The following is a 23,357-nucleotide window of genomic DNA, read 5'->3' as shown; positions in this document are numbered from 1 at the left end:
GGTTTATGCGGGCGTTGAGCCGGCTTGCTCAGTTGCTCGTGGCTTCTGAGCGGCAGGCTTCGTTTTCCCTCCCACCCGCCCTGTTATTCTGTTATTTCTGTTATTGCTGTTATTTTGTTGATTATGCTGTTGTTTGTTAATTATTGGGGGTTTGTCGTCGCAGCGGGGTGGTTCTGGCGGATGGCCCGAGCCAATGCAAGTCAATTATTATGTAAAGTTGGTCGCCATTAAAGGGGGGGGCAACTGGGGGCTATTGTCTGAGTGGAAGGCCCCTTGCTAGGAGAAGGCGGGGGCCGCATTGGCCTGATTCCTTGCTCGCCAGCGGCGGGAGTCCACCGGATGAACCTCTTGCTTAATGGCGGCGGAGGTCTGATCTTGGTGTAGGGGCCGGTGGGGGTGTTTGAGTCGGTTGGCTGGTATTGACCGCTTGGCTGAAAGGCGGCGGTCAATGGGGGATGTTGGGATAAGTTATTGTTAAGCATTAAATGTTATAAGGCTCGGGTCTCCTGGTCAATAAAGCTGCGGCCCTGTTTTTACCCAATCTTTTGTGGTGTCAGTTTGTACAAAGGGCGGTTGTGAGTGAGTGAGGTCCTGGATGCCCATATTACTATGTTTCTATGAAATATATTTCAGTTGCACATTGGAGGCATACTGATCCTAAGAACTGTGAAATATAAAAAGCATGTAAAATTGTTTGATATTGAAGTATATTTAATAAGAGCAACTCTTCATCGAAGCATTGGTGGTTCAGTGGTAGAATTCTCGCCTGCCACGCGGGAGGCCCGGGTTCGATTCTCGGCCAATGCAACATAAATTTTTCTAGCATAGAAATATTTTTAAAACAGAGTAATACCTCCAAAGCTTTTCGATTAATTGTATAATTTTATGTAGTTATTTATGTTTCCCCTCGTTGTTAAATAATTCTTCAATTTCAATTTGCTGTCTAACCTTTGTTTTTTCCTCTTTCCCACCTCCTCTTATCACCCTCATATCCGATGCCGACCCAGCCGAGCTCAAAAGTGTATATCTAGGAACTAAATAGCAGAAGGGGGGGGCAATGCCTCGCACATTTCCATAGGCTCACAACATGGGCGCGTTACGTCGCAGCAGGAAAAACAGGGACCGGGGGAGGTGACATTACGCGCACAGAGGAAATGACGTAGAATAAACTGACTTCAAAAACTTTGGTGCCGGGTGAGGACCGGCCAGGGAAAGGGGTTGTTGGGAGTTTTATTTGGTGGGCACGGAAGGTGGTAGGTCCTGGAGTGTCTGCGTTTCGCCGGTCGGTTGGTTGGTTAAGGGCGGCCTGAAATTCGCCAGTCCAAGCCTGGAGGATCCGGGAGCGCGAGAACGTGGGAGGAGCAGGATCCGAGCGACTCGCAGGTGAGAGAGCGCACGCCTGCTGCTGAGGTCTCGCCTCTGCCCGCTGAGCACCTGCTGCAGTGCCACCACCTCCCCGCCCCTTACTGCTACTGGGGTTGGCGGTTTCCGAAGGCTACTTATGATGCACGGATTGCTTCCCTCTTCATTCGTTAGGCTGCATGCCTCTTTGGATCTTTCAGTGTTTCTGCCTTTTTGTGTTTCCTTCTTGGATTTGTTTCAGGAGTTGACACTTTTTTCTTTTGGGTGATTTATGGATATGCCCTTTTACATGGATTTTTAACAAAATAAAAGCTCGTCCAAACTTAAAAGTAGCAATATCTAAAGTTGAAGCCTTGGCCATAGGTGCCACTGCTTCCAAGACTTGGACTGATTCAACCGTATTTTGGCCAAAAGCTGGATTGGAGATCTTATTAGTTTCTGTATCACGTCTTGTGTGGGGCTGATCTACCTGTTTTTAATTGTGTGAGAGCTGCCTTAAATTGCTGGTTGTCACTACCTTACTTGCATATAAAAACTATAGCGGTGGACGTTGTCCGTATGTGTTTGGACTTTCTTGGCAAACTGAGCATTTTGATGGAATCGGTGAATAAAAATACTGGTCCATTAGTCTTTTAGCATTTGTTATTTTAAGTGATCATTCTTTTGAATGTTGTTTTACATCTGTTGCATGCTTGTGATCCTGAATACCTTTGCTTGTTTTTCAACTGCACCTTAACAAAGAAACTATTATAAATTTTAGTGTGTATATATACTGCATTTTGTGCTGTATGTTTTTATGCAACTTGCTTTTCTAATGTTTGAGACAAGGCGGTTTTTCTTGTGATTTATGCCTGGTAATACAAATCAGGAAAAGGATCTGGGTGTTGCCACATGAGCGCCGAAAGTCAGGCTTCTTGTAAGGCGGGACATGAAATTGCAGGCAAGCGGAAACAAGTAATAGTTGTGTACGCCCACTGGGTCTACAGGGAGTGGCATTTGTTGAGCTATGGAGAGCTTCTGTTCATCTACAGCAGGTTAAGTCATTTAAGTACAATCCATGTTTTAGTGTGCATTAAAACTCACTAGTATATGTTGCCAGTGCCTGGATCATGGTGAATTTCAGAATTCACCTGTACTTCATAGAGACACTCTGGGGGGGGAGGGGATGACCATCCTATGAAAGATGGGGATATCTACTTTCTAGTAGAAAGTCAAACTGGTTTTTTCCAGACCTTGTCTTGAATTATAATCATTGGCCATACAAATGTGATTTTTTTTTTTAAATAAATTTTCAATATACAATTTTTAGAAAAAATAAAAGAACTTTCAAGTAAACTCCAACGTATTATTGTTCTCCCGGTTCTCCTTTAAGAACAAGAACACCACATTGGTGTTTCAAGTAAAGTTCTTTTATTTTTCCTAAAAACTGTATATTGAAAAATTCTTTAAAAAAAATCAAATTTGTGTATGCATATATATATATTTTTTTTTTTTTCACGAGTGTGTCTATGAAGTACAGGTGAATTCTGAATTTTACCATTGTGTAATTGATTATTTACCCTTCGGTTCAATTTCTATAAGTAATGTGTAGATCATGCCAAAACATAATACCAAAAACCAGGAATGCAGTGGTGCCATCAGTTAGAATCTGACATTTGATTAACCAATCTCTCCAACTCATACCTGCTATGCCAATCTATTGGTGTTTTGAGTTGAATCAGGGTCACAGATAGATACATGCAGGATAGACACAATCTCCTCATTGGGTGCTCCTTTATTGCTTTGTCTACGAATGCATATTGGGGTACATTTTATAAAAAAGCACGTAGTTTTGTTCACGCACCAGGTGCAAACAAAAGTACGCCGGATTTTATAAGATACACCCGTAGCCGCGCGTATCTTATAAAATCCGGGGTCGCTGTATGCAAGGGGGTGCACATTTGTGCACCTTGCGCGCGCTGAGCCCTGTCCGTGCTGCCTGTTCCCTCCGACCTTTATTCCTAAAGTTACGCCTGCTCGAGTTATGCTGCGACACGCCCCTGATGCCTCCCAGGAAAGCCCCCGGGACTTATGCACGTCCTGGGGCTTGCGCGCGCAGCCGAGCCTATGCAAAATAGGCTCGGCGCGCACAGGGGGGGTTTGGGGTAGGTTTTCGGAGGTTACGCACGTAACCCTTTGAAAATATACCCCATTATCTCATCTTTTATTTGTGACTCGCTTTTCCACAAAAGGAGTTCAAAGCATTAGTTAAATGATCAGCACAGTACTACAGAGCAGGGAATAAAGAGAGAGACTAATCAGTTTAGTTTTCCTTATCTAAAGAACTCTAGAGATGGGGTACAGTGTATTCCTATTCCAAAAAATAATCAAGTGGAAGGTGACAGTATAGAAGATAAGGAGAGTGACCATTTAATCATGATTATTGGGTACAGATCAAAATCAGGTGACCATAATAGATTTAAAATCTGAGCACAAGTTTAGGGTTCAAGTAATAGTTGCCAATGATTAATGGTATCAAATGCTGCTTTGACCAACAAAACTTTCAATAGTTTTCTAAATAGGAGGCCAAAAACCAACCCGATGTAAAGAGGATAGGGAGTTCAGAAGGGTGGGACAGGGCTTTATTTGACCCAGGACCATAGTTTTGTCTTGGGAGGTGGGTTTGGGGGGGGAGGGATGGCACTGGGTTCTTTTCCCTGCTTTTATTTCTGGTCCCAGTTCCATGAGGCGTTCTGATTCTTGAGCTGTAGCTGCTGCAGGCTAGGTGGACTTGGGGGCGAGGGGCAATATGGGTTTCCTGATGAGACCTGATTTCTTCCTTCTGTGTGGGGATTCTGGCAAGTCATGGCATGTTGCTCTTTTTTTTTAATGGCACCTATTCCAGGGAGGCTTGCATCTGTGTTCGTAACTGCACCAGCCCAGCACTCATCGTCAGAGTGGTGGTAAACAGGAGTTTTGCATCCATTTTCATGCCCATCTGTGTTTGTGTCCCTGTTGATCTGCCACTGCCGGCCTTTTCCTTAGGGCATCTATCATGGTTCTGGCCTTATACTGTTGGCAAGTCTACGAGGTCTGGGTGTGAGACAGGGCAAGTGGCCTTAATCTGCTTTTTTTTTTTTTTTAATTTATTGATTTTTAATCATATTTATAAAAGTAAACATAACATTATGTAAGGTTTATTTACCTCTTTTTTTCATGGATAATCTACAATATAAATGGGCTCTGACCGGCCCGCAAATGCGCAGTAGAGAGCAGCTCTACTGCGCATGTGCGGGCGAGAGAGCACGTCGGTCGGAGTGGAGCAACATGGCGCTGGGAGGAAATGGAGCCATGTAGGGCTGCCTTGGGAGCAGTGGTGGCGGTATCCAAGTGTTGGGTGGGCCAGCAACGAGCCCGGTGGTGAGGCACGTGCGAGAGAGACCCCCAGAGACCTCCCGACTGTGCCGTCCAGCGGGCCGCGCTTAACGGGACCCTGGGGTGGCGGGTGAGTGGCTGACGTCTTGAAGCAAGAATGAGGGACCTGAGCTGCTGCCGCCGCTGTGCAACAACATCGGGAGAGGGAAGGGGTTCTGGATGAGGTGAGAGAGGAAGGAAAGGGAAGATGAGGGGATGGAAGGAAAAGGGAAGAGGATATGAGTGAGTAAAGTGGGAAGGGTAAGAAGTTGTGGAGAACAGAGCGGCTCTAACCATCTGGTCTGACCAATGGAATCTCGCCCGTTTTAATGGGCTTAACGGCTTGTAAATAAGAAAACAAAAAACCCCCTCACAATATTCTTCAGGTCTTCATCTAGGAGCCACTAAAGAAAAATAAAAATCAGATATAAACCATCCCTCCCAACCATTCCTACAGTCACTCTTCAAATTGTTTTGTTCAAAATGAATGTTTCTAGATGAAGCGCATCTCCAAATATAAGCATATTACCGTTAAATATAATCACACATTACAGGGGAATTTTAAATAAAATGGTGCCCTTATAGATTGGACTTGGGTCTTTAATTGGAGAAATTGCTTCCTCTGCTGTGTCTCCCTAGAGACATCAGGAAACACCTGGATTTTTTTTGCCCACAGAATTGGGAATCCTTTATATTTAAACAGCTTTTCTTTCAACAATATTTTATCACTAATCAAGACAAGACATTTGCAAGAAGATCTGAGCTGGAAATAGGTGCAACACATTTATTGTACCTTCCTTCTTGTTCATTACTCTGTTCTTATCAGGAATATAATGAGACAAAAGGAACTTTTCCTCAGGCAAGAACTGAAGATTTCAGAAGCACATTTCTTAAACATCTCTTACCCAGAAATTAAGTGGGAGTAAGGAAAATTTAATAGGCGAAGATTATTAAATCTGAACCTATTCTCAATAGCTTCACATTTTATAGTGAATAATTAAATTATCCTTAATTTGGATGCTATTGATGCTTGTATGTTAAACATAACTGTAGCCTGGGAAGCAGAATTAGTTTCTAAAGATACCAGTCTAGAATCAACTTCAGTTAATTTTTTTGATGTATCAGAAGACAACTGACACAGCTGAGTAATTGAACTAGACACATTTTGAATCTATATGCATTACAATCTTCCATATGTCCTTCAAAGTTATATCTTCCAAATTCAGTGCGGTGTTTAAGCCCTATCCAGTTTTAAGGGGCCAGAAACAGGCACTATGGATACCCAAGTATTCAGAGGGGCCATTGAATTACCAGAAGTTACGATAGTCATGTCCTTGATAGTAGGATCAGGGGGTTGAAGTTTTCACAAAAATAGATAATGAAGAGAGATTAGCAGAAACCTGTCACGATTCAACCCCTTACTGACCGGTGGTTTACAGAGGGTTATGATGGGGGTAACCTGTTGTCAGGACTTAAGGAGAACTCTTCCAGTTCGGTACTCACTTTCTCGTGCAGTGGTGAGCTGGGGTGCAATACATGTAGATCCATTGGACCACGAATGGTGGTAGATGCTTGAGAAGGGGTGAGTATTCTCCCCTTCTGCTTTTTACCCATGCTTAGTCAGCTCAACAGAAAACTGAAATAAGGGTTGCCATCTTTTGGTAGGCCCCCGATGCTACGGTGGAGATCGCATTGGGGCTGCCCAGATGGTGCTGGCAGCTTTTCTCCTCTCATGCGTTCTGGAATCGGCAGGCAAGGTAGGGGCTGGCTTAGTCTCTCACAACAGGTTGCAGTCTTTTGTAGGCCCCTGGCACTACGGTGGACATCACGTCGAAGTTATCCAGATGCTGCCAGTGGTTTTTCTCTCACATATCCTGGAATTGGCAGGCAAGATGGGGCTGGCTCCAATGATCTGCTTTCTAGCTAAAACTTAACTACTCAAATTTTGGGGGGGATTACTGTTGGGTTGTCACTCTTAGGACACTATGTTGATTTTGGTTGTGGAATCCATTAACTATCCCATCTGGTGTTTTATAGTCCTTCGCTCCTCATGCTGGGTCAGGTTGTACAGCCAGGAATGTTTTCCCTGTGGTCCAGTCTGGAGAATGACCTCTCCTATATGTTCTCCAATGCCCACCCAGAAGGCTTGAATGATTTACTCTCTTCATCCAGCTTTCATAAGAATATAGGAATGCCAGGCTTGATCAGACCAGGCAGGGTGTGTGCGTTTACGTGCCCTGTCATAGACAGCAGAGGCAAGATTTTGTCTCGGGTTTCCTTGGCTTGATGATTTGGTTACTGGACTGCTCCTCATTCTTGCCATTCTCATGCAGGAGAGATCTGGTTCTTGAGTTCCATTGTTCTGCATCAGCTTCTCATGGCTGTATCTTACCTTGTAAAGGGGCTGTCTGTTTGGGGCTTGTTTGATTCGTGACATTTGGTAAGAATTTCTTTTTGATATGATTGCTTCAGGCTATTGTCACCTTGTCTGTCTGAGGAAATAGGATTCTTGAGTCTCCTACCTCATGCATTGTATCTGTGTGGGACCCCTGTGCTGTGCTTCCCAGGTGGAATCTGATCCAGAGCAAGGAATTGTCAACTCTTGAAACCCTTCTTCATGGATATTCTTGAGGCAGTCACTAATGGGGGGCCCCATGTTTGTTCAAACTGTGTACACATGGAGAGGGATCTTTTACTTCATGCCACTCTCCTTCATCAGACTTGCCTCAGGGTGGTCTTTTGATATCTTACAAACTTCTAGGTTGTGGTACTTCCTGTGCTTATGTGCTTCTGGCAGATGTATCATGCATGTTTTTTCCTTTTACCCCTTTCTCCCAATTCAGTTTTGTGCCATCCATAATCTTCACAGCTAGTAAATCTATGAAGTCTAGCAATAAGATGGGCATGTTATCATACCACTGAAGATAGAAAGGTAGAAATTTCTATATCTGATTGCACTTGTAGAGAAGTACTGGCAATCAAGCTACCTTGTCCTGACACACCCTTCTGTGCCTCTCCCTGCTGTTTCTGCATGTTTTTGGCATACATTTAGATGTCGTTATGTGTATCAAACAAGTCGAGTTGTGACCATTACAGTGTATCTTTGCTTTGACTATCCATGCTGATATACACATTTTTCTCAGCCAGCAAGAAAGGTGACATCATCAGAGCATGCTGCACGGACCCTTCTCTCCTAGCTCATAGAGCTTTTGCTCTACTGAGAATGGGTAGGAGTTCCCTCATGGGTGCTGCTTTGTGAGCCCCTCAGTCATTTTTTATTGTCAGAGCTTCTGCATGGATGTGAATGTGTATGTGTACAACTAACCCTGCCCCTGATGGCATCTGCCCACAGGGTTAAAGGGCAGAGTGCAGCACAGGAAGCCTGACTTGCCTTTCATGTTGTGACCAGGAGATCTGCAGTAGCAAGATATTCCACTTAAATGACTGCTGCCATAAATAACCATTGTTTCCACTTGACCGTGACTCAGCTAACCCTGCCCCGATGTCATCTGCCCTCATGGGGTTAAAGGACCAAGTAGAGTGCCTGAGGGACACAGGATTTGTGCATGCATGAAGGAGCACACAAAGGAGCTTCCCTGTTTGTGCAACTCTTCATGTGTGCCTTTTGTATCCTTTGCATGTTGTGTATTCTTACATTTTTTATATTCTGTGTATTTTGTTAAACATTTTTCACAAATTTCAGTTTTATTGTTTTTTTGGTTCCTGGAACAACCTCTTCAGCTCCCATGTGTCCTCCAGTGGAGTAGTCATATTCTAGTATTGCAATTCCCGTTCTTATGGGACATGGTCAATATGGGAATCTGTGTTCTGATAAGTTGTTCAATAAAACAGACTGCTCATCTTATGTATATGTTCCTCTGACCACTCACGAAGTCAAGAATAATAGATTTAATTTATTGATATGTTCATAATAGAACTTCAGCTATCTATGATGGCTAAACGATCACCCAGATGTATTTTGCATCATGGAATCCATCTTTTAGAAATGGACCACAGTGTCTTGTCACAATTGTGCCCTCTGAATTATATTTTCTCAAAGTCTAGGTCAAACATACTGTAGGGGAAAGGGTGGCTTACCTGTTGCAGTCTGTGATAATATCCGTCTACTGAAAAATGAGACAAAGTTGAATTTAGATGCTCATTATGAGACTCTTTTTCTGACTCTTCAGTCCTGACCTGGGGCATTTGTCTTTTTTAATTGTCATTCCCCCCCCCCCCCCAGCCTTATGACATCAAATTATTCTCCAGTCATTGAAGCTTTGTCTGTCTATTTTTTTTTAATTTTATGCATTTTCCAATGTCACAACAAGAATTATCACTTCTGTTTGCATACAGATAACATAAGTAGAGGAAACATTTAAAAAGAAAGAAACAAACATTTGCATTAAGGAATAAGGCATTACTTATCTGTTCACGTCGGGTAATGCTGGGAGAGTAGGTGCAATAAGCGGATATAAGGAAAGAAAAAACACAAGGTTTTAAATCCATTGAGAATAAAGAGATACAAAACATCCGGTAATACATTATCCATCCTCCGAGCCCATTGCTGTAGCCTTTTGGGTATGTGAGTCCAGAAATGCACAAAGCTGCGATGATTTGAAGAAGCCATATTTATGATTCAAGTATTGCATCTCACACTTGCATGAATATTTCAAAGGAACTTGCCCCCTAGGGCTAACACCTTGGAGCGCATTCCAAGAAATTTCTTGGGTGGTTCTAGACAAATCCGGATACATCCCATATCTTTTTCACCATGGAAATATGCTGTACGATTTGCGCATAAACAAGCGCAGCACAGAATCTCGGTCAGTTGAAAGCGCAAAGGAAACTTGAAGTGTTAATCTTCTAGATATGGGAAAAATAACCCATGCTATAGTTACACAATGTTAGGTTCCATATTAGGAGCTACCACCCAAGAAAGAGATCTAGGATTCATAGTGGATAACACATTGTAATCGTCGGTTCAGTGTTCTGCGGCAGTCAAGCAAACAGAATGTTGGGAATTATTAGAAAGGGAATGGTGAATAAAACGGAAAATGTCGTCATGCCTCTGTATCGCTCCATGGTGAGACCGCACCTTGAATACTGTGTACAATTCTGGTCGCCGCATCTCAGATATAGTTGCGATGGAGAAGGTACAGAGAAGGGTGACCAAAATGATAAAGGGAATGAAACAGCTCCCCTATGAGGAAAGACTAAAGAGGTTAGGACTTTTCAGCTTGGAGAAGAGACGGCTGAAGGGTGATATGATAGAAGTTTTAACCCGTTGTAGACCTATCATGATTTTAATGTGAATCAGTTATTTACTCTTTTGGAAAATAGACTAGGGGGCACTCCATGAAGTTAGCATGTAGCACGTTTAAAACTAATCGGAGAAAGTTCTTTTTCACTCAGTGCACAATTAAACTCTGGAATTTGTTATCGGAGGATGTGATTAGTGCAATTAGTGTAGCTGTGTTTAAAAAAAAAAAAAAAAGGATTGGATACGTTCTTGGAGAAGTCCATTACCTGCTAATAAGTTTATTTAGAAAATAGCCACTGCTATTACTAGCAACAGTAGCATGGAATGGACTCAGTTTTTGGGTACTTGCTAGGTTCTTATGGCCTGGATTGGCCACTGTTGGAAACAGGATGCTGGCCTTGATGGACCCTTGGTCTGACCCAATATGGCATGTTCTTATATTACAGTATCTATTGAGGTCTCAAGTATATCTGTTAAATTTAAAGAAACCTGCTGGTTTATTTTCAGTTGTAGTATCAACCTTGGCTGGAAGATAGTATATCTTTGAAATAACAGGGAATGCTTGTAATGGCATTTTCAAAACTTGAGTAAGGTATACTTTAAACATTTCATATGGTGATATCATTTTCACATAAGGAAAATTAAGAACCCTAAGGTTCAAATATTTTAGAGAATTTTGTTTTCCAGTTTTTTTCCCCATTCACAATGTCCATACGAATACATTTTTGCTGCCAAGCCTCAACATTTTCCACCTGAGATTCCAATGATTCCAAACTTTGTATTTAAGAACATTGAATTTTCAATATTTAGAAAACGTTGGTTAGAATCAAGAGTGATTTTAGTCATTAACTACTGCTGATTCCAACAATTTTATAGCAGACCACAAAGAGTCTAAGGTGATCTCCACAGGTTTCTCCAAGGAGGGTATAGCAACCGTAGCAGACCTGGGCTCTATTACACCCGCTGCAGCCTGGCTCAAACTTCTCGTCCCCAAATCAATGGCTCCTGACAGAATACCAGAGTCTCTGGTTGACAAAATGGGTGTAGGCCTCACCTGAGGAGAAATCTCTTTACTGTCCAATATTTCCATGAAGGGAATTTCAGGCGGCAATTTTCTCTCCTCTTCCTCTCTGTCTTCTGGAGGGGCCAAAACGATATTCACATGTTGGGGTGGAGGAGTACTTGGAGCGGTGGGACTCAAGGATATTACTTCAGCCAGTAAATCAGACACCCGCTCCATGTTGGCATCTACAGTGACTTTCTACTGGCGTTGTCCCCGATGCTGCCGCGAAGAAGGTCTGAATCCTCTGCTGAGGTGTCTCCGGGGTGGGAGATGAGGTGGAAATTTCCCTCACCTTTGCCTTGAGCTTAGTATGCGGCATTGTGCAGAGGAAATACAGTTTAGAAATTTTGCGTGAGGGGAGCCTTCTTCGTGTCTATCTCATGCGGCGGCCATCTTGCTCTCCCCTGGGTTGTCTGTTTACTTTGACTTAAATTATGACTTGGCGATTTTAATATGCACATAGATGCTGTTCCCGTATTTATAACCTGTGAAGGGTTTTTATCATACAGCACTCGGCTGGGAAATTGTGTGCTTGTTCCTACACATTATGAAGGGGACACACTTGTTTTGATATTTCTCAATGAGGACACTTCTCATTGGGTGTACCTAAATCTCCTGCTCCGATCTCTTAGCTGGCCCTTGATCAGCTGTTTGAATTAAGCCAAAAATCCATAATCAGTTTTTAAGGAGAGGTCATGTTAATTTGGACATTTTAAAAACAAATGGCTGCCTCATTTAAATATGCTCTGTTCTGTTTTGGTACAAGAGGCTGGCATAATTCTTATGGCCTAATTCACTAAGGCATTTCTCACATTCTCTGTCTATGGGGAAAATGCCTTGATGAATCACGCCCTTAGTTTGGTTATAGATGAAATGGCTTCTCTAAAGCCAATTTTTTTAGATCTGGTGAAAATAAGGCATCATGGTTTACCAGTAACCTGCAAAAGGTTAATACATACTTCTGCAGACTGGAATACCGTTGGTGCAGAGAGAAATCTTTTCCAATACAGTGATGTGTAATAATGCTTTAGAGAAATATAGAGCTGATGTCACCTCTGCAAAAAGGGACTATTAATCTAGAAGAATACAAAGAGCAGAGATTAAGTCTCAGGAATACATAGTAACATAGTATTGATATTAGAAAAAGACCAAATAATCAATCTAGTATGCCTAGCAAGTTTCTTATGGTAGTAACTACCGCTCTGTGCAGGTAACCCCCATGCTGTATGTTAAGGATAGCAATATTTACAGTCAAAACCAAGCAATTGTCTAACCTATAACAAATTACTTCTAGCAACATTTTTATATGGTGAGCAGTCTTCCTGTTAATTCAGGCAGTGGTGCTTGAATGTGCCTTGCTTTTGGAATACACCGTAGAAGCAGTCCTGTGCTTTATCCCTAATATCTGTATATCAGTACCCCACACCATAAAAGTCTGGGCTAGTGTTGCCTGTCATCAGAATCCATTACTCTTCTCCCCCCCCCCCCCTTTCCCATCAAACTGGAGCATTATGTTGTGGTTGTGTCAAAAGCATCAAGGCTAATTGTTAAGGTTAGTAATCCCCGAAGCCTTTTTTTAAGGGTACTAACTGCCACTCCTTGCAAGTTAACCCCATGCACCCTTTTCTTCATTATAAGCCTTTAGGGATCCACAGTGTTTATCTCATGCCCTTTAGAATTTGTTTACTGTTTTTAGTCTTCCACACCATTTCTGGAAGGGCATTCCAGGCATCCACTACGCTCTCCATGAAAAAAAAAATTTCCTTATGTTGGTTCTGAGTCTTCCCCCCTTGGAGTCTCATTCTGTGACCCCTGGTTCTACTGTTTGCTTTCCAACAGAAAAGGTTAGAAGTTCATGCATCATTAAATCTTTTCAGGTATCTGAAGGTCTGTATCGTATCTGCCCTGCACCTCCTCTCTTCCAGGGTATTCAGAATCTTCAGCCTCTCCTCATAAGTCTTTCAATACAGACCCCACACCATTTTGGTCGCCCTTCGTTGGACCGCCTCCATCCTGTCTATATCCTTATTGAGAGATGGGCTGCAGTATTGAACACAGTACTCCAGGTGAGGCCTTGCCAAAGACCTGCACAACAGCATCATCACCACCACCTTTTCTTACTGGTTATTCCTCTCTTTATGCATCCCAGCAATCTTCTGGCTTTAGCTATCGCCTTGTTATATTGCTTTGCCGCCTTTAGGATGCCAGACACTGTCACCCCAAAGCCTCTCTCTCTCTCCCAGCCTGTGCACATAAACCTTTCACCCCCATCACATACATAATTATTTTCTGTTGTATCTCTAATGTGTTGGTTTCCACATATGGCATGAGCTGATAATATGGAGGACCCTGACAATTTTGCAAATAATTTTATTTTGAAAATTAACACCATTTGTTCAGAATTTTTCTGTTAAATTTGTGTTCCAAACTATATCTGACTTGTTTAACTGGGAACACATTTCAGCATTCTCTGAGGATGAGATTTTACAGGTTTTGGGAACTATGAATACTTCCTTTTTTCCATTTAACTCTGAAATCCAGTAATTCTGAGAGCAATGAGGCAAGAAGAGATCTTTGTGCCACTAGCTAAACTAGTAAATGCTTCGCTAGCTGAAGGTTATATGCATTCTTGGTGAGACCTTTATTCAAGAAGCAAAATCTTCATAGCCATAATCTCACTAATGTGTATCTGATTTTCTTCAAGTTTTATTGTAGAGACAGTGGTTGAGTCTGTAATTCAGACCCAACTAAAATAATTTCTAGATGATATTGTCAATTTGGCTTCTGCCCCAAATTTAGTACCGAGTTTCCTACTGGTATCAAGCATCAATATGATTTGTCAAGGATTTGATGTTTGTAAACAATTTTTGCTAGTTTTACTTGATATGATTAAGCATATGAATGGCAAAGTTTTGAAATCTTATTGAGAGATCTATTAGTATCTTGTGTACAGTATTGAAATGGTTTCAGTCTTTTCTGTCTGAACACAGTAGGAACATAAGAAATTGCCATACTGGATCAGACCAAGGGTCCATCAAGCCCAGCAACCTGTTTCCGACAGTGGCCAATCCAGGCTACAAGAACCTGGCAAGTAAATTCCCACCAAGTAAATTCCATGCTACTGATGCCAGTAACAGCAGTGGCTATTCCCTAAGTCAGTTTAATAGCATTTAAAGGACTTCTCCTTCATGAACTTATCCAAATCTTTTTTCAATTCAAATTTTTATTGCTTTTTCATAAAGTATCATTTACATACTTCATCAGGAAAAATAAGACATGTAATATACAAATATTCTTGAACAAACCAAATTGCATACATGTGCTTATATTCGAGGAAATAGAAACATGACTCCTAGATTGCTATATAGAGGAGTTCTAAAGTAATACTAATCACCAAGAAAAACTGGTTTAACGTGTGATGTCAGTTAGCATTCTTTGAATTGACGTATTAGCCTACTGCGATGGAAGTAGTCACAGTCCTAGCATACAAAAAGGACTTAAGTTGCTCTGCCGCTATAAACACATATCTCTCCTCTTTTCGACTAATTAGACATCGACAAGGATATTTAAGCATAAACAAATATCCTAATGCTTGAACTTGACCTGAAACTAAGAAACTCTTTTCTTCTGACCTGGGTTGGCCTAGAAAAATCTGGAAAGATTTTTACTGTTAGACCATGAAAATCTTGACCCAAATTTAGGAAATAATTCCACCTAACCTTACTTATGTCTCCCTCAGAAATGAGAGACCTAGAAGGCACTCCTGTCTAATACTTCAACCTCAGTTTTCAATAAATTGGGTCAAGTTTTCTAGGGCACATATATGATTTTTCCCGGTATTTTTTAATGATCTTGTCAGGAAAAAAGCCTTATTAACTAACAGCATTTGTTCACTTTTAAACTTTTAAACAATCAGAAAAATACTTTAACGGTGCTTAGAGTACTTTCACCCAAAGCTCTAGGGAAATTAGTGAACCTTAAATTTAAATGTTTGGAGAACTTATCCAAATCTTTGTTTAAACCCAGCTACACTAACTGTAGTAACCACATCTTCTGGCAACAAATTCCAGAGCTTTAATTGTGCGTTGAGTGAAACAATTTTCTCCAATTAGTTTTAAATGTTCTTATGTACTTGCTAACTTCATGATGTGCCCCCTATCCTTCTATTATCCGAAAGAGTAAATAACAGGTTCAGACTTACCCATTCTAGACCTCTATCATATCTCCCCTCGGTAGTCTCTTCTCCAAACTGAACAGCCCTAAATTTTATTTTTTTTTTCCCTTTCCTCAAAGGAAAGGGAAAAAATGTCACTTATTTTGGTCACCCTTCTCTGCACTTTCCCCAGTGCAACTATCTCTTTTTTTTTTTTTTTTTTTTTTTTTGAGATGCTGTGACCAGAACTGTACACAGTACTCAATGGGGTGGATTTTAAAAGGGTTACGCGCATAACCCTTAAACCCCCCCCACCTGCGCGCGCCGAGCCTATTTTGCATAGGCTCGGTGGTGAGCGTAAGTCCCGGGCTTTGTCGGGGGCGGTGCGACGTTTGGGGCGTTCTGGGGGGTGTGGCCGAGGCCTCCGGGTCGGGTGATGGCATGCCAGCGGGCCACCGACGCACGCAAATTACGCCTACCTTGAGCAGGTGTAACTTTTGCGATAAAAGTAGGGGGAGTTTAGATAGGGCTGGGGGGTGGGTTAGGGAGGGTAAAGTGGGGGGAGGCGGAGGGAACGGGCAGCGCGCGCAGGGTACAGAAATGTGCACCCCCTTGCGCGTGCCGACCCTGGATTTTAAAAGATACGCGTGGCTACGCGCGTATCTATTGAAATCCGGCGTATTTTTGTTAGCGCCTGGTGCACGAGCAAAAGTACGCGCTCGCGCTTTTTTTTTTTTTTTTAAATGTACCCCAATGTGTGGTCTCATCATGAGCGATACAGAGGCATTGACGTTTTCCGTTATATTCATCATTCCGTTTCTATAATTCCTAACATTGTTTGCTTCTTTTGACTGCTGCAGCACACTGAGCCAATGATTTCAATGCATTATCTACTATGATGCTTAGATCTTTTTCCTGGGTGGTAGTTCCTAACATGTAACTACAGCATGGATTATTTTTCCCTATAGGCATCAGCTTGCACATGTCCACATTAAACTTTATCTGCCATTTGAATGCCCAATTTTCCAGTCTTGCAAGGTCCTCCTACAATTCATCACAATCCACTTGTGATTTTTAACTATTCTGAATAATTTTGTATCTGCAAATTTGATAACCTCACTCGTCATATTCCTTTCCAAATCATGTATAAATATATTGAGAAGCATTGGTCCAAGTACAGATCCCTGAGGCACTCCACTGTTTACCCTTTTCCACTGAGAAAATTGACCATTTATTCCTACTCTGTTTCTTGTCTTTTTTTTTTTTTAATTTATAGTTTTATTAAGTCGAAGGCTAATCAAACAACGGAAATATACATAACACCGACATAGCAAAAGATACAAAAGCTTTCAACTTTTACAAACAGTCTACCCTGTTCCTCTTCCCCTCCCTCTTCCATGAGTTCATGTGAGACATTAAGGTAGAAATCACCACACCTGGTGTGTTACTATGTGTAATGCAAAATTTACAAAGCTGACTCTACTAAGATGATAAATCAATGTCCTGGTATGAATCGTATCTAGTTATCCAATGTTTTTTGTTTTTTTTTTCCCATTCCATGAAGGGTGACCATGTGGCCTGGAAAAGAGTTGTTGTTTTGTGCAGCGCTGCTGTAATCGCTGCCATCTTGCAAAAGTAATGAACTTTTTGTTGAACTTGCTTGAGTGACGGAGTGATCGGCTGTTTCCAATGTTGTGCAATGACCAACCGTGTTGCAAAAAAGACCTGTTGACACACAAAAGCTTGTGGTTTGGTCAATTCTTTTATGTGGTAGGTGGAGTAGCATAAAACCAGAGTCCAGTAGATCGGGCACGTGCAAGATGAGTTCCATCCAATGTGCCACTTCTGTCCACAAGGAGAACACAGGGGGGCAGTACCACCACATATGCATATAAGTGCCTTGGAGCCCACAATTACGCCAGCATGAATCATTTATATTGGGATAGCGTTTATGCAATATTTGAGGAGTCAAATACCACCGTGTGAGCATCTTATAACAGTTCTCCTGCAGAGTTGCAGATACGGAACACTTTTTCGCTGCCATATACAATTGTGACCATTCCTCAGCAGTAATAACCCGATCCAGATCCCTCTCCCAGGCCTGAGTATGAGGGAAGGGTTTAGTATCAGCCCCCTGCAATAAAACATACAATTTGGAGACCATCCCCCGTTTCTTATCAATGTCATCACAATAGTGTTCAAACAGTGTCTTGCCTTGGCTATGGAGGAAAACACTGGGGCAGTATGAAGAAAGTTGGAAATCTGATAGCCTGCTAGAAAATCCCTAGCGGGTAGTTGATATACATCTTGACGCTGTGGCCATGACAACACTGAGCTGCCACCAAGAAAGTGCTCTATTTTTGTGATTCCCCTCGTATACCATCCCTGAAATGTAGGGTTAAGATGCCCAGCGGGGAAGTTAGCCAGGTGCGAAACATGGGTGGAATAAAAATACATGCGATCCCCTATAACATTTTTCTTCCATTTAGCCCAGAGTCTCATGGTGGTGTCGATAGCTGGGGGTAAAGTGCCCACATTAATCCAAGTGGTACGTGATTGCCACATCATGGCGGATAGTGGCATGTTTCCAATAATATGTTCCACCATGGATACCCAGTGTTTAGCAGAGGACACCCTGTGACTGTCTAATATTACAAGAAGTTGTGCCGCCACATAATAGCATTCTAAATTAGGCATTCCAAGACCTCCCCTATCCTTTTGGTAAGTACAGTAGATGGTGAGAAATTCTTGGAGGTCGCTTACGCCATATGAAATCAAAAAGTATCTTTTGCCATGAGTGCAGAATAGCAGGGCTAAGGTATACGGATAAAGTAATAAACAGATATAAGAATCTGGGTAATATGTTCATTTTCACTATGGCGATTCGCCCCATCCAGGAATGCTGACCCCTGTTCCATGCCAGTAAATCTTTTTGTATATTTCTAAGTAAAGGAATATAGTTAAGGCGATAGAGATCATTGACATTCGCCCAGACATGCACTCCTAGGTATTTAATAGAATCTGTTGCAAGCTTAAACGGGTAGAGCTGGTGTAGATCCCTAACAATACCTTCATCAACCAACACGTTAAGAATCTCAGATTTATCTAGATTGATTTTGAAGCCGGAGACCTCACTAAATCTTTTAATTTCAGTGGTGATCTCCGGCAATGAGGTAGTCGGATTGGTAATTGCCATGAGAATATCATCTGCAAAGAGATAATTTCAGGTGCAAATCCCCCAGCTGCACCCCAGTAATATTAATAGAGTCTCGCACCCGGGCAGTGAAGGGCTCCAAGAAAAGAGCAAATAGCAAGGGCGATAGTGGGCACGCCTGTCTAGTCCCGCGTTGTACCGGGATCGTACTCCCATATCACCCATTAATTTTTATTTGGGCCTCGGGGTGATGATAAAGGGCTTGGATCGATTGAAGGAATGTAGACCCAAAATTCATTTTTCGTAGTGTTGCAAAGAGGAACTCCCAATGCACTAAGTCAAACGCTTTTTCTGCGTCAATTGCTAGCAGCAAAAGCGGTATATTCTGTTGCTTAACCCTCCACATGGCATCAGTGACTTTACGCACATTATCTGCCGCCATCCTTTGAGGAATAAAACAGACTTGGTCCCTGTGAACCAACCCTGGAAGTACCAAATTAAGGCGAGCTGCCAATACCCTGGCTAAGATTTTTAAATCTACATTGATAAGAGATATTGGTCTATAGGAGCTGCATTGAGAGGGGTCTCTGCCAGGTTTCGCCAAGACCGTGATGCCCGCTATATTGGTATGTGGGGGTAATTGATCTCCTTCTCGTAAACTATTAAAGTCTACAAGAGGGGTAGTAATATTCACACTACATTTCTTATAGTAAGTTCCCGTAAAGCCATCGAGGCCAGGAGACTTGCCTGCTTTCAAATCGCTAATAGCCTCCTGCACCTCTGCCTCGTTAATTAGGGCGTCCAAGACCTCCTGCTGGTCTGCAGACAGGCTGGGAATTGATAGGGTTTGAAGATACTGCTCAATAGACGGATCGGAGATATTGTCATCTTTTTATAGAGGCCTTCATAAAACTTTAGTAAAACACTCCCTAATCTCCGGTGTGGTAGTGACATAGTGCCCCTCCGGGTGTTTAATCTTGGCAATATTATTCTGGATGGCACGGTGCTTCAACTGTCGGGCTAATACTCGGCCAGCTTTGTTGGAACCTTCAAAGTATGTTTCGTGCGATCCAAAGCATGGGCCACCCAAGCTGCATCTAACAGATTTAATTCTGTGCGGATCACCCCCAATTGCTGCAATATGTTGGGATTCAAGGAGAGCTCATGTTTTCGGGCCAGTCTACTCAGAGCCTTTAATAATTCCACTCTACGCTGTTCTCTTTTCTTTTTCCCCGCGGAAGCTAGTGCTATGAGCCTTCCACGGATGACTAGCTTGGAGCATTCCCATAAGGAACCTGCCGCCAACACAGAGCCAGTATTCTGCTGGAAATAATCTTTAAGATGGCTATTGATTACGTTACACTGCTCCTCATCTCCCATTAAGTCTTCCCTTAGCCTCCAGAACTGCATTCCGGTGTCTGAGGAGACTGGCATCAATGTTACCCAAACAGGGGCATGGTCTGACAATGTGTTATCGCCGATACCCACATCTAAAACCTGATTCTGGAGACCCTTATCCACAAAAATAAAATCAATCCGAGAGTATGAAGTGTGTGGAGGTGAGAAATAGGTGTACATCCTAGAAAAAGGGTTACGGGATCTCCAAATATCAACCAGACCCCAGTTTCTCATGGTTGTGGACAATTCAGACGATGCCACCCAACTACCTGATTGTTTGCGGTGTGAAGTATCTAATCTCAGATTGCGCACTAAATTGTGATCACCCCCCCACAAAACCTGACCTTCCACAAAGTGGGACAGTTTGTCATCTAAGGAGCACAGGAAGGATCCTTGATCCTTATTAGGAGCATATATATTCATAATGGTGTAAATTTGCTGATCCAGCTTTATCTTTAGGAGGACGTACCGCCCAGCTGGATCCGCTATATGAGAGAGAGATTCATACGTGACTACCCGTGAGATTAATATGCCCACCCCAGCGTATTTGTTACCTCGGGTGCTTGCGGCCAGGTATGCATTGGGGTAACCAGCAATCTGTAATAACCGTTCATGATGTTTGCGTAAATGAGTTTCTTGAACTAGTGCTATAGAAATCTGCTGTTGCAAGTCTCTCTGTAATAATTGCCTCTTTTTTTGTGGGAGTTAAGACCCTTAACATTTAGGGACCATACCTTTAATGCCATGTTTGCATCCTAACCCCCCCTCCTAACAGTTATAGAGCTACGGTCCCCCCAAAAGTACAGTCTGACCAGGATCAGGTATCGTGCTACACCATGCAAACCTTGTGAACTCTGGACCATTTTCCCTCCCTTCCCATCCTCCCCATACAACATGTATCCTCGCCCAGGATACCTCCAAATGTGGGGTGAGAGGACACCATGAGGCATGTGGTTCATCCGGCTTATAATATCTGAGTATAGTGCAATGATTATGAAAAGTTTTATATATAAATCTTATCAGTCCTTGAGTGCAACAATACCTTCCCAAGATATGCACTAAAGCATAAGTTCCTGTAATAGGCGCATGGTAGGCATCCAATATGTGTAATCCATAGACAGAAGCCCTCCACCTGAGATCACAGGCCTGATGCTTGGTTTCGAGTGACTTGTGATGAAGCAGTCTTCTGCCGTGCCAGGCGCTTGTTATTGCCTACTCTTTGCCAGCCCGGTGTGGCCGTCATGCGGAACGGGACCTCCCCCGGTTTGCTGGTAGGCAATGCATTGGTGGTGTTGGCTTTAGCGAAAGCTTCCCGGGCCTCCGCCCAATTCTTGATCCGATGGGTGACTCCCTCGATGGTAAACATTAATCCGAAGGGGAAAGTCCAGCGGTACCGGACCGCCCTCTCTTGCAGAATGGAAGTCACTGCCCTTAGCGTGTACCTTTTACGAAGTGTGGAGGCCACTAGATCTGTATAAATGCTGACAGTATGGCCTTCCCAAGCCCAGTCACGCTGCTTTCTGGCCACTGCGTAAATTTGTTCTTTCTCATGAAATATTTGCATGCAGAGTAAAATGTCTCTCGGCCGATCCCCATTGCGGGGGCCTTGTGCTCGATGCGCCCTTTCAATACTATAAGTAAGAGAAGATGGCTCCCCCTCTGAGCCTGCTGACAATTCTGATTGCATAATAAAGCATAGCAGGCGGGCGGCCACCGCCTTGCTATCCACGTACTCGGGCGTATCGGGGATTCCTCAAATACGTAAGTTGTTTCTACGAGACCTGTTTTCTAGGTCTTCTAGTTTTTCTTCTATGGCCATGCGCTCAGAACGACTTACAGTTTGTGCTTCACTCGCCCTCTGCATAAATTCTTCTTGCTGCTCCATACGGGTATCGAGTTCGTCAATCCAATTACCTAGGGCGGCCATATCTTCTTTAATATCCGAAATGAGCGATTGGAGCTCCTTCTTATGTTTCATGTCCGCTCGGAGCGCCACAAACCAGTCCCGGAGCTCCGCGTGGGACGGCAAATCACTGAGGGTCTGTGGCGCTGCGTGGTCTAACTCGGGCTCCTTGTCGCCGTCTGAGACCTGCTCCTCCAACTGCACGTTAGAGTCGCCGTCCGTTTTCGTGTAGGAAAACAGTTTTAAATTCACAGTTTTGCGCTTCCCCGCCATCGGGTACCTTCAGGGCGTCTGGGTATCCAAGTAGTTCCAGAAAAATGCAGCGGATGCCTGCGATATTAGTGAAAATTTACAGGATGATGCCGGGAGCTTTCTCTTAAGCCACCATGCTTGCTGGTGACGTCATCACGCCCCTCAATGTCCTGTCTGTTGTCTTTTAACCAGTTTGTAATCCACGAAAGGACATTGCCTCCTATCCCATGACTTTTTAGTTTTCTTAAAAGCTTCTCGTGAGGGATTTTGTCAAACACCTTCTGAAAATCCAAACACACTACATCTACCGGTTCACCTTTATCCACATGTTTATTAACTCCTTCAAAAAAAGAAATGAAGGGGGAGAAGGGAGGAGGTCCGTTCTTCCTGCACTTTGCCACTGCCGGTAATTATCATCATCTGGAGGCGTGAGAGCTGCAGTTGCGCAGCTGTGATGTCAGTTCAGATGTCCCCCCTACTGACTTTAAAAACCTGCGGAGGGGCAGAAACACGCCTAAGCCGGGCGCACAGCTTGGTCCGGCTTAGACCGGAGACCGGCAGGATATTATGTGTTTGTTCTTATATTATTTCCCTAAATGGGCAAAAAGAGGAAAGCGCGGATCGTAACATCTTCTCCCATGCAGCAGCAACAACGCACTGGACCCATGGACCACCACGTGGTTAGAGTGGTGGAAACTCCCAGAGAGGACAGTTTGGGAGCTTCTTCTTTTGTCTCCCTAAGTCCTGCAATGGTCTGACTTCCAGTCAGACTTCCATCAGACGACGCGGCTGGAAAACCCGGTAGGTGCAGCCCAAAGGGACTCTAGCCTATTGAATCAGGCCAATTCTCCATGGACTGAGAATGTAGCTACTTCAATTATTCAAGAGACGCAACCTTCCGGTAATGAAGGGAACTATACCCCTGTGGTATTACAGGGAATTTTACCTTGGACGATCTAAGGAAAATGATATTAAAATTTGATAGTAATGATTCATTCATCTTTATAATATTACTAACAGTGATTAAGGTTAACAGGAATCTAATTGAAGAACAAGGAAAGAAAATTGTTAAATGCGAGAATGAATTGATTTCTATAACAAATAGAATGCAATTAATACAAAATTCTGAGAGTGCCTTTATTCATGATAGTTGGGTCATTCATAAAGATTTAGAATATATGGAGAATTTATTAAGAGCAAAAAATTTAAAAATTATTAATTTTCTTATGTCTCGTCTTCTGTCGTCTTGGGAGCTGTTTAAAAATTTTTTTAGAAGAGAATCTATTGTATGAAGATGAGGAGATCCCTAAACTTTCTAAGATTTATTATTTGCCTAAAAAGATTTCCCAAGAAATTGGGGGACAAATTGTTGAAACATTTTTTTTTTGCCGTTAGAGATATGTTATTCTGTGGTCA

At 42.8% G+C, this 23,357-nt stretch overlaps 1 protein-coding gene and 1 non-coding gene across 2 annotated transcripts in view; both read left to right on the top strand.

Moving 5' to 3' along the window:
* The first annotated feature begins 736 nt into the window (after positions 1–736).
* Positions 737–807, top strand: TRNAG-GCC. Its single transcript has one exon. It is a non-coding gene; the product is annotated as a tRNA-Gly (tRNA).
* A 335-nt stretch (positions 808–1,142) lies between these two features.
* Positions 1,143–23,357, top strand: part of KATNA1 (katanin catalytic subunit A1) — a 182,292-nt gene continuing 160,077 nt past the window's right edge. The window contains exon 1 of the mRNA XM_029594070.1: positions 1,143–1,383. The gene's annotated coding sequence lies outside the window, so the exon portion shown is untranslated. The remainder of the gene's footprint in view (positions 1,384–23,357) is intronic.

This window comes from Rhinatrema bivittatum, chromosome 3 (genome assembly GCF_901001135.1).
Source record: "Rhinatrema bivittatum chromosome 3, aRhiBiv1.1, whole genome shotgun sequence".
Classification (NCBI taxonomy): Eukaryota; Metazoa; Chordata; class Amphibia; order Gymnophiona; family Rhinatrematidae; genus Rhinatrema; species Rhinatrema bivittatum.
Note: the sequence above shows the minus strand (reverse complement) of the source record. Positions and strands in the feature narration are given on the sequence as shown.